Source organism: Lepisosteus platostomus, chromosome 5 (genome assembly GCF_059453375.1).
Source record: "Lepisosteus platostomus isolate fLepPlt1 chromosome 5, fLepPlt1.hap1, whole genome shotgun sequence".
In the NCBI taxonomy this organism is placed as follows: domain Eukaryota; kingdom Metazoa; phylum Chordata; class Actinopteri; order Semionotiformes; family Lepisosteidae; genus Lepisosteus; species Lepisosteus platostomus.
This window is the reverse complement of record NC_142615.1, coordinates 43,619,668-43,635,811: the sequence shown is the minus strand read 5'-3', so window position 1 is coordinate 43,635,811 and position 16,144 is coordinate 43,619,668. Positions and strand designations below refer to the sequence as shown.

Here is a 16,144-nt window from a genome sequence, read left to right as displayed (position 1 = left end):
CATTTTTCATGCTTCTAAGATTCACTTTCTGGGCTACATTATTTCTCCTCTTGGAGTCGAGATGGACTCAGCCAAGGTTGTGGCTATCAATGTGCCTCGCAATTTGAAGCAAATCCAACGCTTTCTAGGTTTTGCCAACTTCTACCGGCGATTCATCCGGAACTTTAGCTCCGTTGTGGCACCCATCTCGGTTCTGACCCGCAACCGACCTAGTCTGGGTAAATGGAATCCGGAGGCTAACCAGGCATTCCTGCGCTTGAAACGTCTCTTCAGCCCCGCTCCTCTCCTACGGCATCCGGATCCCTCCCAGCCTTTCATTGTTGAAGTTGACGCCTCTGCCCATGGGGTTGGTGCAGTCCTCTCCCAGCGCCTCGAAGAGGATCACCTTCCTCATCCATGTGCGTTCTTTTCCAAGAAGCTCTCTCCTGCCGAGGTTAACTATGATGTGGGCAATCGTGAACTCCTAGCTATCAAGCTGGCCCTCGAGGAATGGAGACACTGGCTGGAGGGGGCTCATCACCCCTTTGTCATTATCACGGACCATAAGAACCTGTCCTATATTCAATCTGCCAAGCGCCTCAACTCGCGGCAGGCCCGTTGGTCACTTTTCTTCTCTCGTTTCAATTTTGTTATCACTTATACTCCTGGCTCCAAGACTGGGAGGGCTGATGCACTCTCTCGGCTCCATGACCCCCCAGACCTGGACGACACACCTGAACCAATCATCTCTCCCAACAGAATTGTGGCAGCGATTCATTGCTCCATTGAAGATCAGGTCAGGCGTGCCCTCAACGGAACTACAGTTCCTCTGTGCTGCCCCCCGGATAAGCTTTTCGTCCCGAACAACTTGCGTTCTGCCGTTTTGCAGTGGGGACATGATTCCCCGTTTGCCGGCCACCCTGGATGCAGACGCACTCTGGACCTCCTCACCAGGGACTTTTGGTGGCCTTCCATGCGATCTGATGCAGCAGAGTACGTCCGGGCTTGCACGGTCTGTGCCAGGAGCAAAACTCCACGCTCTAGGAAGGCTGGCCTCCTTCACCCCCTTCCAATCCCACACCGCCCTTGGTCCCACATAGCTGTTGACTTCATTACGGACCTTCCTAACAGTCAAGGTCATACGGTAATCATGGTGGTCTCCGATCATTTTTCCAAAGCAGCCCATTTTGTCCCCCTCCCAGCATTGCCCACAGCCCAGGAAATGGCATCTTTGTTTGTACAACAGGTCTTTAGGTTACATGGTTTGCCTGATGATGTTGTCTCGGACAGGGGACCTCAATTTATCTCGGCCTTTTGGAAGGCTTTCTGTCAAGCTCTAGGGACCCATGTATCTTTGACTTCTGGTTATTATCCTGAGGCCAATGGTCAGGTGGAAAGGACCAATCAAAGCCTCCTGACCTTTTTGAGAGCCTTCACCTCCAGCTCACAGGATGATTGGTCATCACTACTTCCCTGGGCAGAATATGCCCACAATTCTCTTACCTCCTCCTCCACAGGTCTCTCTCCCTTCCTTTGTTCATTAGGTTATCAGCCCACTCTCATCCCTATCACACCTCCAGTCACGGCAGTGCCGTCCGTGCAACAATATATTGCCAAACTGCGAAGGACCTGGAGAATGGCGAGGACAGCTCTTATTAAGTCAACCCAGCGCCACGCCAAATTCGCCAACTGACACCGCAGACCAGCCCCTCGTTTTCGGAAAGGACAGTTTGTTTGGTTATCTACACGGAACCTACCTATACATCAGCCTTCCAAAAAGCTTGGGCCTAGATATATCGGTCCCTTCCGGATTCTCTCCCGGATCACCCCGGTTACCTTCCGCCTTGCTCTCCCCCCTACCCTCAGAATCCACCCCTCATTTCATGTCTCCCTCCTGAAACCTGTTTACCGCTCGCCCCTTGCGGCTCCCAAACGTCGCCCGCCACCTCCTCGTCGCATTCAGGGGCGCCCGGCTTATACGGTCCACAAGATCATCGACTCCAGATGGAACCGCGGTACCCTTCAGTATTTAGTCGACTGGGAGGGTTTTGGTGCCGAGGAAAGATCTTGGGTTCCAGAGAAGGATAATTTGGACCCTACACTAATTGGCGACTTTCACAGGGACTATCCTGATCGGCCATCTCGGTCTCGGGAGCCGCCCGTGAAGGGGGGGGTACTGTCACGACCACCAGCCAGCAGAGATCAACACGTAAGCAAGCTAATCAGCACCAGCAGCGGATTAATACTAACAAGCGCCGCCGCGCGAGTTAACACACCTGCAATTGCTCTACCGTGCGGCACGCCAGGTTATTTATACCATTCTTACCTGATTCCCGTTGCTTGGTATTAAGTTCACTACTTGTGGCTCTGCCTAGCGTTCTTACCCCTCTTTTGCCTTCCTGGAATTCTGCCTACACCTTTTGCCTTCGGACTTCGGATCTCGTCACGCCCCTTGGATTGTTTGCTATCTTTGCCTGTTTTGGATTTGACCCTGTAGCTCTCTTTTCGACCACGATTCTGTCTCACGTTTTGGATTGTTCGCCACCAGTGCCTTTACCGGATCTCGACCCACCTTCGCTTTCGGACTACGACTAAGCTCCTGGATTTGCTCGGTACGCTTACTTACCTCCCTGCGACTCCTGCATCTGCATCGGATCCTTTACACCTCTACAAAGCAGTGTTACACACACTTTGTGGGGGGCGGGGGACCGCGTTCGCGCTCTGCCCCCGGTCTCTTGCGCGAGTACTAAATCTCACGGCGCCAGCCAGCGGCCAGGAGACAAGTACAATATCGCGGGACAGGGGGGCCTCGTCATTGATTATTACATATGAGACGGGGATTAGGAGGAGACCCCGACTGATTGGTAAAGGGGAACACTAACACCAGAGTGACACCCCCGGCGTCTCTTTTTGAGAGACGCCCTGGGATTTCTTAATGGCCAAGGAGGGTCGGGACCTCGGTTTTACGCCTCCCCCGAAGGACGGCGCCTGTTTGTGCAGCAAAGTGTCGCCATCAGGATGCTGGGGCATAAGAAAGCCACACAGACCGCAGGGTGAGCGCTCCCTACTGTTCCCAGTCACACCTCTTGCAGGAGCAGCAGCAACCTGAGCTTTTCCGGGGGGAATCTCCCATCCGGGTGCCGGCTAGGCTCACACCTGCTGGGCTGCCTTGGGTGAGCCCAGTCGAGAGTCGCAGGTGAGATCTAGTCACCGGGGAGAAACGATACAAGCGAAAGATTACTCGGCTCCCAGCACTTGAAAAGACCGACAAATGACTCATTCCCGCCGGAGCTGAATGTACCTGCATGTGTCGTGTCGTCTTCTTCCCCCGCCCCGCTGTGTTTGCTGTATTGTCTTTGAAGCCGGCCCCCGAGATGAGACGGGCTGTTCCTGTTCCCCAATTAACACTTTACAGGTGCCATTCCCCGGCATTGTGGCCATTGTCAGTGGTCACACGCGATAAGATAAGGTGGAGGAGAGCGGGGCATGCCCAGCGCCAGACATTCGAGGAGGGGGCTGTGCAAGGTGAGGTGAGGTGCGACACGCCGGAGCCCCGACGCTGCTAATGCGGAGCACTTGTTGAACTGGCATTGAAAGGACGTGTGCGCACGGAGCGAGCCTTCCCTGCGGCGGAGCGTGGAAACTTTCTCCCCGCGCTGCAGGAGTTGTGTGCGCTGCAGCGGTGCTGAGAGAACAGCACAGAAGGCAGCAGGCTCTGGAGAGCGGGTAAGAGACGGAGCCTTGTTGGCAGGCGAGCAGGCCCGTTTTTTTGGAAATTGCTGAAAAGGCTCCGGTGTTTGTTCGGTGTGTGGCAGGCGCACGACGCGAGCTTGCGTAGCGATCTGCCGGTCTGGTGTTATGCAAATGAGGCCGAATTGCGTCCCGGGACATGCTGCGAATGCGCATTGGCGACTGCAGATGTGTAGGAAACGGCGCGCTCGTTTTCTCGTTTTGCCCACCCTTTTGAGTGTTAGTGTGGCGTGTGAGTGTGCGAAAGAGTGGGCCCAGCAGGAGGCGGTGGTGTGCGGGGCGAGGAGCTGGCCTAGGCTGCGCGCTTTGTGCTGTGGGTGCGGGCCGCTTGCAGGGGCTTGTACAGCTCATACTTACCTGACAGGGGAGATACCTTGATCATCCTGTAGGTGGAGTAGTTGGATTGTTTTCTTGTTTTGTGGAAGCAGTGTTTGTTTTGCAGTTTACGAAATGGCAACTTTTGGATCCCGCAAGAATGCTGTGCGTTTTGAGCTTTTGGATGACCTCTTCATGGATCGTATGCAGTTCAGCAGAAAAGTGTTGCAGAAGGAACTTGGCTTTGAACCTCAGCACTTGGATTTCATCTTCGCTCTCCCAGGTCAGAAAGCATTTGAGGTTGTATTTGCTACCTATCCTCTGTTTGAACAATGTGTGGATGTGTTTGAGGCAAAAAGAGGGAAAGTTCCTGCCCTTGAGAAGATCAACTTGCAGCCTCTGACACAGAGAGGTTGTTATGTTCTCGGAACTGGCAAAGAGGGAGGACATTCACACCTGGCTTAACCAGTACTGCACCGTCCACCATGGAACTGAGGTTAGAGATGTTGACAGTATAAAAACAGGAGCAAGGAAATTCGAGGTTCGCTTGCTACCAGACAATGTAAATGGAGGCTTAAGGCACCTGCCCTCTACAATCCGGCTGGGCGCCTGCAATGGCTATGTTTTTTATGTGGGACAACCAAAGGTGTGTCGGCGCTGTGGTGCTGTGGGACACCTGGCATCGTCCTGCACTGTGAAATGCTGCAAGACCTGTGGCAAACAGGAACATTTAGCCTCTGACTGTTCAATGCTGCCAAAGTGCAATTTATGTGGCTCGGAAGGACACGTTTTTAAGAACTGCCCTCACGCCTACGCCAATAAACTCAAAATGAGAAAGGATGAGGCAGTGCTTGTTTCAGCCAAACCGGCCCGAAAAGCCAAAGCAAACAACAAGTCAAACATAGAACCCTTGTTGGACAAAGACTCTCAGCCTCCAGCCAGGATCAGTCCTGCTGTGGCTCCGGGGCTGGTGGAAGAGAAATCCACTACGCCCCCACAACTGCAGACTGCACCAGACAAGCACGAGGGTTTGAAAACCCCCGAGAACAGCGAGGACCCCTCCCCCACTCCTGCTCCTCAGAACAAGGGCCAGTGTGGGGCCCCCCGGTGGAGCGGGTCCAGCGAGGATACCCAGGATTCAGCGGAGCTGCTTTTCTCAGACTCTGCAAGTGCTACAGATGCCCTCCTCTCCTCCATCCAGTCCATCACGGAGGATCTGCAGCAGCTGGTGGGTGAGGGGGAAGAGGAGACTGGTGCATCGGCTGCACCCCTTTCCCCTCAGTGCTTTTGGACTTGAGGAAAAGAAAAAATGACTCTGTTTTTCCTCCCCCGAGCGAGGAGGAAGGAGAGCATGGTGATGGGGACAGCTGGAACCCCTCCACCCCTCCCTCTACCCCCTTCCTTGAAATGGACTCTGTGAACGCTTTTACTGCTGCCACCCTGATGAAGGCTCATTCAGAGGATGGCTGGCAGGAAATTGGTAAGAAGAAAAAGAAAAAGAAGAAGGTAACAGGTGAGACAGAAGAGAAATGTGTTTTGTAAAGACTGGTTCTACTTTCTTATGTAATATGGCTCTAAACATAATTTCTCTTAACACCAGAGGTATCAATGACAGAGTTAAATGCCAGTCTGTCTTTGATTACCTCCAGCAGAGAGAGGGAGATGTTGCAGGAGTGTGCTTTAGCCTATCAAGAGAGGTATAAAAGCTTTGAAGATAGGTGGGATAAAGGGCCTTCTGTTTGGTCAGGGGACAATAACAACAGAGCCTCTAGTGTGGCCATTCTTTTCAAAGGATGGGCATTCAAATTGAAAAGTATTCAGAGGGTCATAGATGGCAGGTTGCTGTGTGTGGATGTGGAATGGGGGATCAATGTGTATTGCCCTACTGACGTGGGACGAAGGGTGGAGCTACTCAAGGCACTCTCTCCCCTATTGTTATGTAGCACAGACGTGATAGTGGGAGGGGATTTTAATTGTATCTTAGAGCACACAGACAGGCAGTCTAGCTCTCCGATAAAATTGGATTCCAGCTCACTGGCCCTGCAAAACTTAGTTCAAGACTTTAAACTCTCAGACACATATAGATGTATATATCCCACAACAGCAGGATATACATGGTCAGGGAGGAATAGCAGCTCCAGAATTGACTATTGCTTTGTCTCAGAGAGAGTGAAAGTTGTTGGGGTCACTCTTCAGCCTGTCTTCTTCTCAGATCATCAGGCTTTAGGGTGTAGAGTGGAACTCCAGGGTGGGACTGTCTTTGGCCCAGGCCTCTGGAAACTCAACTCAAAGCTGCTAGAGAACGAGGGGGTAGTATCCCGCTACAAGGAGAAACTATCACAGTGGCTGTCCTTGTAGTGTCTGTACGGGTCAGTAGGAGAGTGGTGGGAGGAGGTGAAGGTGAGGACAAAGGCCTTTTTCATGGCTTAGGGAAGGAAGGCTGCTGCCAGATGGAGAGGAGTGCTAGCCAGGAAACAGAGGCAGCTGCAGCGTCTCTACACGATGCTGCACAGTGGCTTCGATGTGCTCGAGGATATCACCCTTTTAAAAAAGGACATCCGGAGCATAGCCGAAGAAAGTAGTCGAGGAGTGCTGTTAAGAAGCAGAGTGCAGTTCTTGGAAGAAAATGAGAAGTGTACTCGCTTCTATTTCAGGAAAGTGGTAGGCTCCAAGTTGTCATGGAAAGTATGAAGAAAGATGTGAAGACGGGGGTTTGAATTTAATCCTTTCTGTAGGGGGTTTAGACTTCTAAGTCACAAGCTGGGGTTTATGGCAGGAAAGGGGGTTAACTGATAAGGATTGCAGATGCAAGCTAGGAACCCCCCTGGGTGTAATATTAAACTGACCATTTGTCCAGAACATCGTAAACTGGCCAAATACCATGAACCCCCCTCTTTACCATCAGACCGAGTGATGTCAGAAACGGAGAAGAAAACACTATATAACCCAAAAGTTTGTAACAGTACGTTGAACAATACTTCGGTTTTGTTGTTTCTTGCGGGAAACAAGACTTCGGCTTTATTGTTCCTTGCATGCAATAAACTCATCTGTTTTACTTCATCTCGGGATCAAGAACCTTATTTCTTCTGTTACAACAAATTTGGCGTAGTCGGCAGGATGCTCCAGAAGGCGCAGAACTTCCCATCGGCAGGAGAGACGGTCAGCGCTCACATTACTAAGAGGTAAGGACTCCTCTTTTTTAAAAAAAAGTCCCGACTCTCTCTGACCGATTGGGAAATCTCTGCTCCCTGCGAGAATCGCCCGAGATGACGGAGTAAACGTGAGTTTCTGAATTCCTCTGGCCCGGGGAAGGCACCGGTGTATGTAATGGGTTGTTTGCTGTAAGCCCAGAATTTGGTCTGGCAGGGGTTCCGCGGTATTGTGTACAGGCGTTCGAAGCTGGTGTATGCCTTAATTGCGCGTGGAGTTTTGAACGGGTTTTGGACCCTTACCGTGAAGTTCAGGACTGGTGTGGGCCTTAATTGCGCCCGGAGTTCTGAAGGTCAGAACTGGTTTGGGCCTTAATTGCGCCCGGAGTTCTGAGGCTCAGAATCGGTGTGGGCCTTAATTGCGCCCGGGGTTCTAGAGCAAGTGGTGCATTAAATGCACGTAGTTCAGGACTGGTGTGGGCCTTAATTGCGCCCGGAGTTCTGAAGGTCAGAACTGGTGTGGGCCTTAATTGCGCCCGGAGTTCTGTGGCTCGGGATCGGTGTGGGCCTTAATTGCGCCCGGGGTTCTGGAGCTGAGTGGTGCATTAAATGCATGTATAATCCAGGATTGGTGTGGGCCTTAATTGCGCCCGGGGTCCTGAGATTAGCTACGCCTTGATCGTGCACGGATTGGCGTGGCGTGGTTTTTTTGTTTTAAAGGAAACAGGAGTAGAAAAGATATATATGTATGTATGTTTTTGGTGTTTTCCTTGTTTGTGAAATACATATACACACGCACGACACTAACATAAACACACCTCATAATAAAAGAGCAAAGCATTAAGTAGCGGGATTTAAAGGACGTTGAGACCCGAGAATCGCCCTGATTGAGCTCAGTGCGTAAGTCCACCCCGGGGCAAAAGCAGCGATGCTGGCGTTCTGGGGTTGGTGAATTACTGATCAAGAAAGGGGGTTTTCGAGGTCTCGTCCCTTACCTGTGAACAGTGCGGTGTAAATCCTCTCTAAAGTCTCTGAGAGGTATTTAGATCCGGAGGTAACAGACGCCCTTGGCTGAATGAGTGCAGGAATGCACAGGTTTTTCAAGTGAAAGCATCCCCTTACTGTATGAGCTGTTACCTCACACACGACAAAAGTAAAAGAGACCGAACATGTGTGCTAACTGATGGTTTGAGAAAGTGGTGGAAGGGTCCGTTTATATATCGGAAAAGTGTAAGTTGACGGAAAAGAAGGAGAAAAATATGGAAAAAGCTGAGTTTGTCAGAGGGAATTTGGGGCGAAGACGCCTGTAAAGAAAGCATATGAGTATTGATTGGCAAAAGCACAAGCATGTAGCTCCCACCCTGGTGCACGGCCGGCACCAGTGGTGGCAGATACATGAAAAAAAAAAAGAAATTGGGATGTGATTTAAAAGTGTGTTTACGGGGAAAACAAAAACCCGGAAGAAAAGATACTTTACTCGCTACGAAAGAGTATAGAAAAAAAAGCTAAAAGAGGCAGTACAGGAGAATGAGAAACTAAAGAAGGAATTAACTCCTGGTCACGCTGCACTGGTTAATGTGCTACAGCCGGCGACTAAGTTATATCCTGCTCTCCCACAGGGAACAAACAGGCAGGAAACGAAAATAATTGGGATCAATTCCCACAGTGGCCATATGGAGAAGGGGGGTCTGATTGGGATAACACTTGGTATGAGTGTGATAAAGACGGATCAGGGTCTCCCCTGTTAGAGGGAGGGCGCCCGCAGATCTGTACTCTCACTCGAAGTGGGAAAGGACTTGATGTAGCAGGGGCTGGCGCCGTTGATGACAGCGCCACTCTAACACTGTCTCGCACCCCGTCGAGGGGGTCTGCACTCGCACCTACCTTCCCTGATTCCCCCATACGATCAAATCCAAAACCGTAAGATATTGACCGGTGGGCTAAAGTACCGCACCCGAAATTAGAAATGCAGCGAACCTGGAGTGCGCTTCAGGAATTAAAAGGATTCATGTAGAAGTAAAACAAGAATACAGCACATTGTATTACGAAGAGAAAAATATATTCTCGATGTGTATGTGTGTTTTATGAATTTGTGTGCCGGCATGTATGTGTGTAACTGTGAGTTTTGGTATACTAAATGACGGTGTGAGTGTGTTTAGCCAGCGGGACTGGCTAGAGACGTAACTAAAGAGACTTGACGAAAATCAACTTAAGGAGATTGGAAAATATAAGAGCGTCTGAAACGTATAAGTACAGTACAGGTGGACGTAAAAGTAGTTAAACAGTTTTTGTATTTTTATACAATTAGTTGCAATAATGGAAACAATTTGGTTTTATTTGAATGTCTCGAAACCAGACATGCTGAAACGCTGTAGGTTTAGAATCGAGACTGGGGAGAATAACGTCTTGTGAGAAAATCTGTTTACCTAACGATTAGATCCTGTAAATCCCTTGTAGCCTCCCTAAGTCTGTCCCAGTCCAGTGGTTAAAAATGTACTGTTAATGGAGTGTTGGTTTCTCTGTTAGGGGATACTGGAGCACTACTGTCATGCTTGTTTCACTCCTCTGTTCGACAGTGTGCTATAGATTAATGTATATGGGAAGACGGCAGGAGGCCACAGGAGTATTGGGACAGCAAGTTTTACTTGCCGAGTACCAGATTTTAATGGGTGGTTTTATTCCAGATCTATTGGGTTGGAATATTATGCATTACAAAGTATGACTATCCAGAACAGGGTATCACGTGGCTTCAACTGGCTGTGATCACTCAGTATGTTGATGGTATTCTGAGTGCTTCCCCTGACGAGGAAACCCACAAGTCTGAGTTGCTTCAGCTTTAGAGTGTCTAATAGAAGCAGTTATGATAAGGCCCTTTTGTGTCTAGCATTGTGAAATTTTAACAGGGCCTGGGTGCAATGTTTTTACAGGGTGAGCACAACTCTTAACAGATCTGCTTAAGGGGGGAGTGCAGTACAAGGACAAGATTGCCTTGGTTCCCGCAGCAAAAGCCGCCTGTAATAATTTGAAACAAGCTCTCTTACAGGTGCTGAGACTGGGGTTTCCTCAGATGGATCAACCATTCCTTTGTATTACTGCAAGTTGCTGACAGAGGCCACCCAAGGAGCCCGCGAGCAGGTCCTGGAGGCGTGGGGACCACCACCTGAAGGAGGGCACAACCTCATCCCAGGAGAGTGGGTGTGGATCAGGAAATTTCCTTCACAGGTTCTCCAGCCCAGGTGGGACGGACCCTACCAGATCCTGTTGACAACCAAGTCTGCGGTTCGAGTGGAAGGAAAAGATCGCTGGATCCACGCGCCACACTGCCGACGAGCCTCATCCCCATTTGCAGACTCAGAATGAAATCATTTCTGTCAATAACGATAATTGTTGCTGTAGGACTATGTTCCGCAGGGATTAATGATCATCTCTCACACAAAGGAGAACATGGAATTAATTCCTTTTTAGGCCTCTCCTATCTGACAGCTAAGAAAACGAACCAAAGTGCCTGCTGGGTGTGTGCCGCATTACCCAAATATGTACAGGAAGGACTTCCTATGGGGGCCATTCCTTGGCGTCTCGAGGAAGTCATAGGCATGATCATTTGGAGGGATAATTTAGGAGATTTTAATATGACAAACTATGGGGGTTGCCATAACACGACTTTAACCTGCACAACATTACAATATCTACAGGAGCGAGGCTTAGAGCCCACGTGTTTCACAGGCTCTTACGCTCCTAAATATAACAGAAGCCATACACCACCATACCTGACTCTAAATAAGGAACGTGAGGGAAACATATGTTTTCAGCACACTAATGGTCTGCACTTGGTTGGATGGAGTCGTTGCAACCTTACCATCGATGCAAATATATCCACCTCTACCTTCCAAATTCCAGGATGGGATCGGCACACCCCACAATTCGGTATAAGCTTCTTATTTTCAGAGGCATAGGGAGCGCCAAACGGAACATATTTCATTTGTGGAAAACGAGCCTACCCATGGTTGCCAGCCCAGTGGTCTGGCTCATGTTATTTAGGATATGTGGTTCCTCATATCCGTGTTCAAATCCACAGCACCTTCGGACCTAACCACAGACCACAAAGAAAATTGGCTGATTGGGAATATTATTTAGGTATAATATTTCCACAAGCCGGCATGAACTTTCTGAGTCGAGAGTTAATTCAAATGGCCTCGACTTTAGAAGAATTAGCAAATTCTACCTCATCTAGTCTGAAGGCTGTTAATGATGAGATGGTAGCCCTCAGAACAGTGGCCATGCAGAACCGACTAGCTTTAGATTATGTACTGGCGGCCCAAGGAGGAACTTGTGCAGTAATTGGCACTGAATGCTGCACATATATTCCTGATAATTCTGAGCACATCTCAGATCTGGCCCAACACATTTACAATGAGGGACAGAAATATCAGGACTATTATAATGAAAATTGGGGAACTGGGTCTTGGGTAAAGTCTGTGTTTGGGGCCTGGGGTGTAACCTTTTTATAGTGTTTATCTGTAGGAATAGTATTGTTTATATGTATAATTGTAATCATCACGTTCACAAAAACATGTATCACATCTTGCTATAACCGTGGAACGTACAATGACATGGCAATAGATACCTGTTCGCCAAGAAAGGAAATATCTGCCCTGACATTGTATGTAAAAAAATAGGCTACACTGACGTATGCCATATTTTATAAGGGGGGAATGAAGAAAGATGTGAATTTAATCCTTTCTGTAGGGGGTTTTAGACTTCTAAATCACAAGCTGGGGTTTATGGCAGGAAAGGGGGTTAACTGATAAGGATTGCAGATGCAAGCTAGGAACCCCCCTGGGTGTAATGTTAAACTGACCATTTGTCCAGAACATCGTAAACTGGCCAAATACCATGAACCCCCCTCTTTACCATCAGACCGAGTGACGTCAGAAAACGGAGAAGAAAACACTATATAACCCAAAAGTTTGTAACAGTACGTTGAACAATACTTTGGTTTTGTTGTTTCTTGCGGGAAACAAGACTTCGGCTTTATTGTTCCTTGGATGCAATAAACTCATCTGTTTTACTTCATCTCGGGATCAAGAACCTTATTTCTTCTGTTACAACAGAAAGTATAGTTGATGAGGAGGGACGAGAGAGAACAGAGCCGAGTGCTATCCTCTCCTGCACCGAGGCCTTCTACTCAAGACTGTACAGCTCTACAGAGGTAAAGGATGAAGAAATTCATTTTTTTACCTCAAAGCTAGAAAACGTTTTGAGTGAAGAAGATAGGGAAGTACTTGAGAGGGATTTGACAGTAGAAGAGCTGAGACAGGCTATGGAGAGCTTACAGAAGGGGAAAACTCCGGGTGCTGACGGGCTCCCTAAAGAATTTTATTGCACCTTTTGGGATCTGCTTCAGGATCCGCTACTGCTCCTATTCGAGGAAAGCTATAAGACAGAATTGCTGCCTGACTCCTTAAGAGAAGGCACTATCTCTCTCTTGTTTAAGATAGGAGCAAAGAATGACATAAAGAACTGGAGACCCCTCAGCCTGTTAGGCGTGGACACTAAGATACTGTCCAAAGCCCTTTTCCTGCGCCTACAAAATGAAGTGGCCTCACTGGTAGGGAAAGAACAGACTTGTGGGATAGCAGGACGCCTGATGAGCGACAACCTGGCCTTGTCTGTCTGTACTCAGAGGATCGCTCCCTCCCTCTGTGCATTTTAGGTGTAGACCTAGAAAAGGCCTTTGACCGCCTAAACCGGCAGTACTTAACATCGATACTTGAGCACATGAAGTTTGGCCCCATCATGAGAAAGTGGATTAACCTGCTGTACACAGGTAGCAACAGCAGAGTCATGGTTAATGGCAATAGATCACGCCCCTTTGAAGTCTGTTCAGGGGTGAGGCAGGGCTGCCCATTATCCCCCTTGGCTATGGAGCCCTTAGCTTTTGCCTTGCGCCAGGATCAGGCCATTAATGGGATACCAGTGCCTGGAAGTGGGGGAGGAGAGGTAAAGACATCTCTATACATGGATGACGTCACCCTGCTCCTCTCTGACAATGCCTCAATTAGCAGAGCTCTGCAGTGCTGTGATCGTTTCTCTTTGGCTTCCTCTGCAAAAAATAACAAATCTAAGAGTGAGATTTTTTATCAGAACTGGAGGGAGCCAAAAGATGGACATGATCTCAGGCTGCAAGAGAAGAGAATTAAGGTCCTGGGGGTGTATTTTGGAGAAGGGATGGGAACAGTAAATTGGCAGAACAAATTGCCATTCTCAAAAAAAAACGGATGCAATGGAAGGACAGAGACCTCACCATGACAGGGAAAGTGCTGGTCATCAAAGCCGAGCTCTTGCCTGTCTTGAATTTTCTGGCTTCTACTTTCCCAATCCCACACCGTGTTGCGGTGGTGCTGAGGAGATTGATGTTTCAATTTCTATGGGGTGGGAAGCAGGAAAGACTCAGAAGGGAAATAATGTACAGGCCGCTACCCTCGGGGGGGAAGTCTGTCCCAGATATTGCTACGAAGCTGCTGTGCATTTTCCTGACCTCTGTGCTGAGAGGCTTTGCAACAGCACCTGCAGCGCGTACCTGGACTTATTTTTCCAGGCTCTGGGTAAGTAGGGAGGTGTTCAGAGTGTGGGGTGTCAGACCCAAGCTGGATGTCCCACTCTCTGACACATGCCCTGCAATTTATGGGACAGTTAAAAGTTTTCTAAGATCTCACCCAATTGGCCATATTCCCCTTCGAGATGTCAGCGGCCAAAAACTGGAAGATTTCGTTGCACCCCAGAACAATAGGCAGACCCCTGTGGGCATTTTAACATCAGCCCAAACAGGGAAGGTGTGGAAACACACATCCTCTTAGTTTCTGTGCAACATTCACAGAGATTTAGCCTGGAGTGTCGTCCACCAGTGCTTACCCGTACGAACTTTCTTGTACCATAGGGGCCTCACCCCCAGCCCTCGCTGCGTTAGGGTGGGCTGCGGCGAGGAGGAGACTGTGACCCATCTCCAGTGGTCCTGCTTTTTTGCTAAGGCCTTCTGGGCACAGTTTGAAGATTGGTTGCAAGCTCTCTCGCCCCAATTTACCCTGACCGCTGCTTTCGTCATATACGGCATCTCTCCTGTCAAACTTCCTCCTGACGTGTTTGACAGGATCTGGGCCGTGGTGAACAGTGGGAAAGACGCCCTGTGGAGAGTGAGGAACATGGGGCTGTTCAAAGGCATCGAGGTCCCAGTCAAGGCAGCAGGTAGCCTGGCCCTGTTCATCACCCGAGAGAACTATTACCGCAGAGATCTGTGGAGAGAAGGGAGGGAGGAAGCAGAAAATCTGTGGGAAATAGAGAGCATAGGTCAATATCTCAAGAAACTATGAAAAACATTATCATGTTTAAGTAAAGAATGTGATTTGCACCAGAAAAAAAGAAATTGTTGCTATGTAACTGGTACCGTGTCAAAATGTAATGAGATGTGATCATATATACTGTTTTAAGTATGTATATTAATGTAAAGCTTTCTAATTTGTGATGTCCTGTATTTTTTTGTGAAAAGAAAATAAAGTTCTTAAAAAATCGGTTCACCCAGGGCAAGGCTCGGCCATTGCACTCCGGCTGTGCTGACCCCTGCGAATTCCCCAAATGTGGGAATCTCGACTACATAATTTCTGGTAGTGGGGGACTGCGTTCGCGCTCTCCCCTGATGTGCTTGGTCCAATATCAGATACGGAAGAGTTACGACACCACGAGCTGCGATAGGATTCCAGTTCGAAAGGAGTCGATGCCACTGCTGGTTCCCGGTTTCTTTTAGTTAGAGGTCCGGAGAAACATTTCAAGCTGGTTACACTACTCCTTCCGGACATTCATTCCCTTTTCAAAGTCAGTCATTTTGCTGTAGTCTGCATTATTTAGGCTGATTATCGAGGTTAGCCTTTATTTGGTCATGGGGGCCTCGGTACTGTATGCTAATTCTCAAGACAGTTTCACCCGTTTTCTGATTGCTAGGTTCTGTACCAGTGCAGACATGTCAAACAGTGAATGGCTGTACCTCTATTGTATCCGTGTTCAATGAATGAAATCAGTAATAAATGAATATATGTATAGTTATACGATAAACAAGTGGTTTATCGACTCATCTTCATTTGCAGATTTAGAGGCAGCTTCGATATTCGTTTTACAAACGTTTTTTTTTTATATGGGTCACACATATGCCATAGCAACAAAACATCTCTAGAGATGAGGCTATAGATCACCTTTCCATCCTCCAGGTTTTTCTCCCAAAGCCTACGGCACCAACGGTGACCCCTGCTGGCCGAGAAAGCAATAGCTTGCAGCACCTGGTATTCCCAGGAAGTCTCCCATCCAAGTACTAACCAGGCCCAACCCTGCTTAGCTTCCAAGATCAGACGAGATTGGGCACATTCAGGGTGGTGTGGCCACAAGCGAAAGTCGTGGCGCCTAACTCGCTACTTGAAGCTGTGTGTGGCTGGGGCTCTGTGCCCCCCGAGTTGGACTGAAGGATCGTTCGTGTGCAACTCTTTGGAAAGGAGCCTCTTTCCAAATCGCATTGCGTACCTGGATGTTGGCGAATGTGCTCCCTTGTGTTGGCTTGTCCCGCACTGGAGGAGAACAAACAAACTGCTCGGAGGAGCACAAGGCAAGTCTTCACAAGACAAAAACCTCCAGTGCACAGCACTCAAAACATTTCTGGGCTGTCGCGTGTTTATTTCAGCACATAAAGCGCACCAGTCCAACACGTCGGCCGGGCGCGCGGCGCCTCCGCCCTCTTGTGGCCTTGCGGCGTCAGAGCGAGAGGCTCCTTCTCGCTGCCTTTCCGCTGTGTTGCAGAGCCCCGAGAGGGAACCTGGAGCGCACACTTTGTGGTGGGCGGGGGACCGCGTTCGCGCTCTGCCCCCGGTCTCTTGCGCGAGTACTAAATCTCACGGCGCCATCCAGCGGCCAGG

The 16,144-nt window shown here is 49.1% G+C and overlaps 1 protein-coding gene and 2 non-coding genes across 3 annotated transcripts in view; 2 read left to right on the top strand and 1 right to left on the bottom strand.

The window, feature by feature from the left end:
• The window catches only part of LOC148666845 (zona pellucida sperm-binding protein 3-like), a 779,162-nt gene that overhangs the window by 420,486 nt on the left and 342,532 nt on the right, over nt 1-16,144 (top strand). The window lies entirely within an intron of this gene.
• Nucleotides 14,719-14,883, top strand: LOC148666914 (U1 spliceosomal RNA). Its single transcript, XR_015937767.1, has one exon. It is a non-coding gene; the product is annotated as a U1 spliceosomal RNA (small nuclear RNA).
• On the bottom strand, nt 15,506-15,624 carry LOC148666913 (5S ribosomal RNA). Its single transcript, XR_015938694.1, has one exon. It is a non-coding gene; the product is annotated as a 5S ribosomal RNA (ribosomal RNA).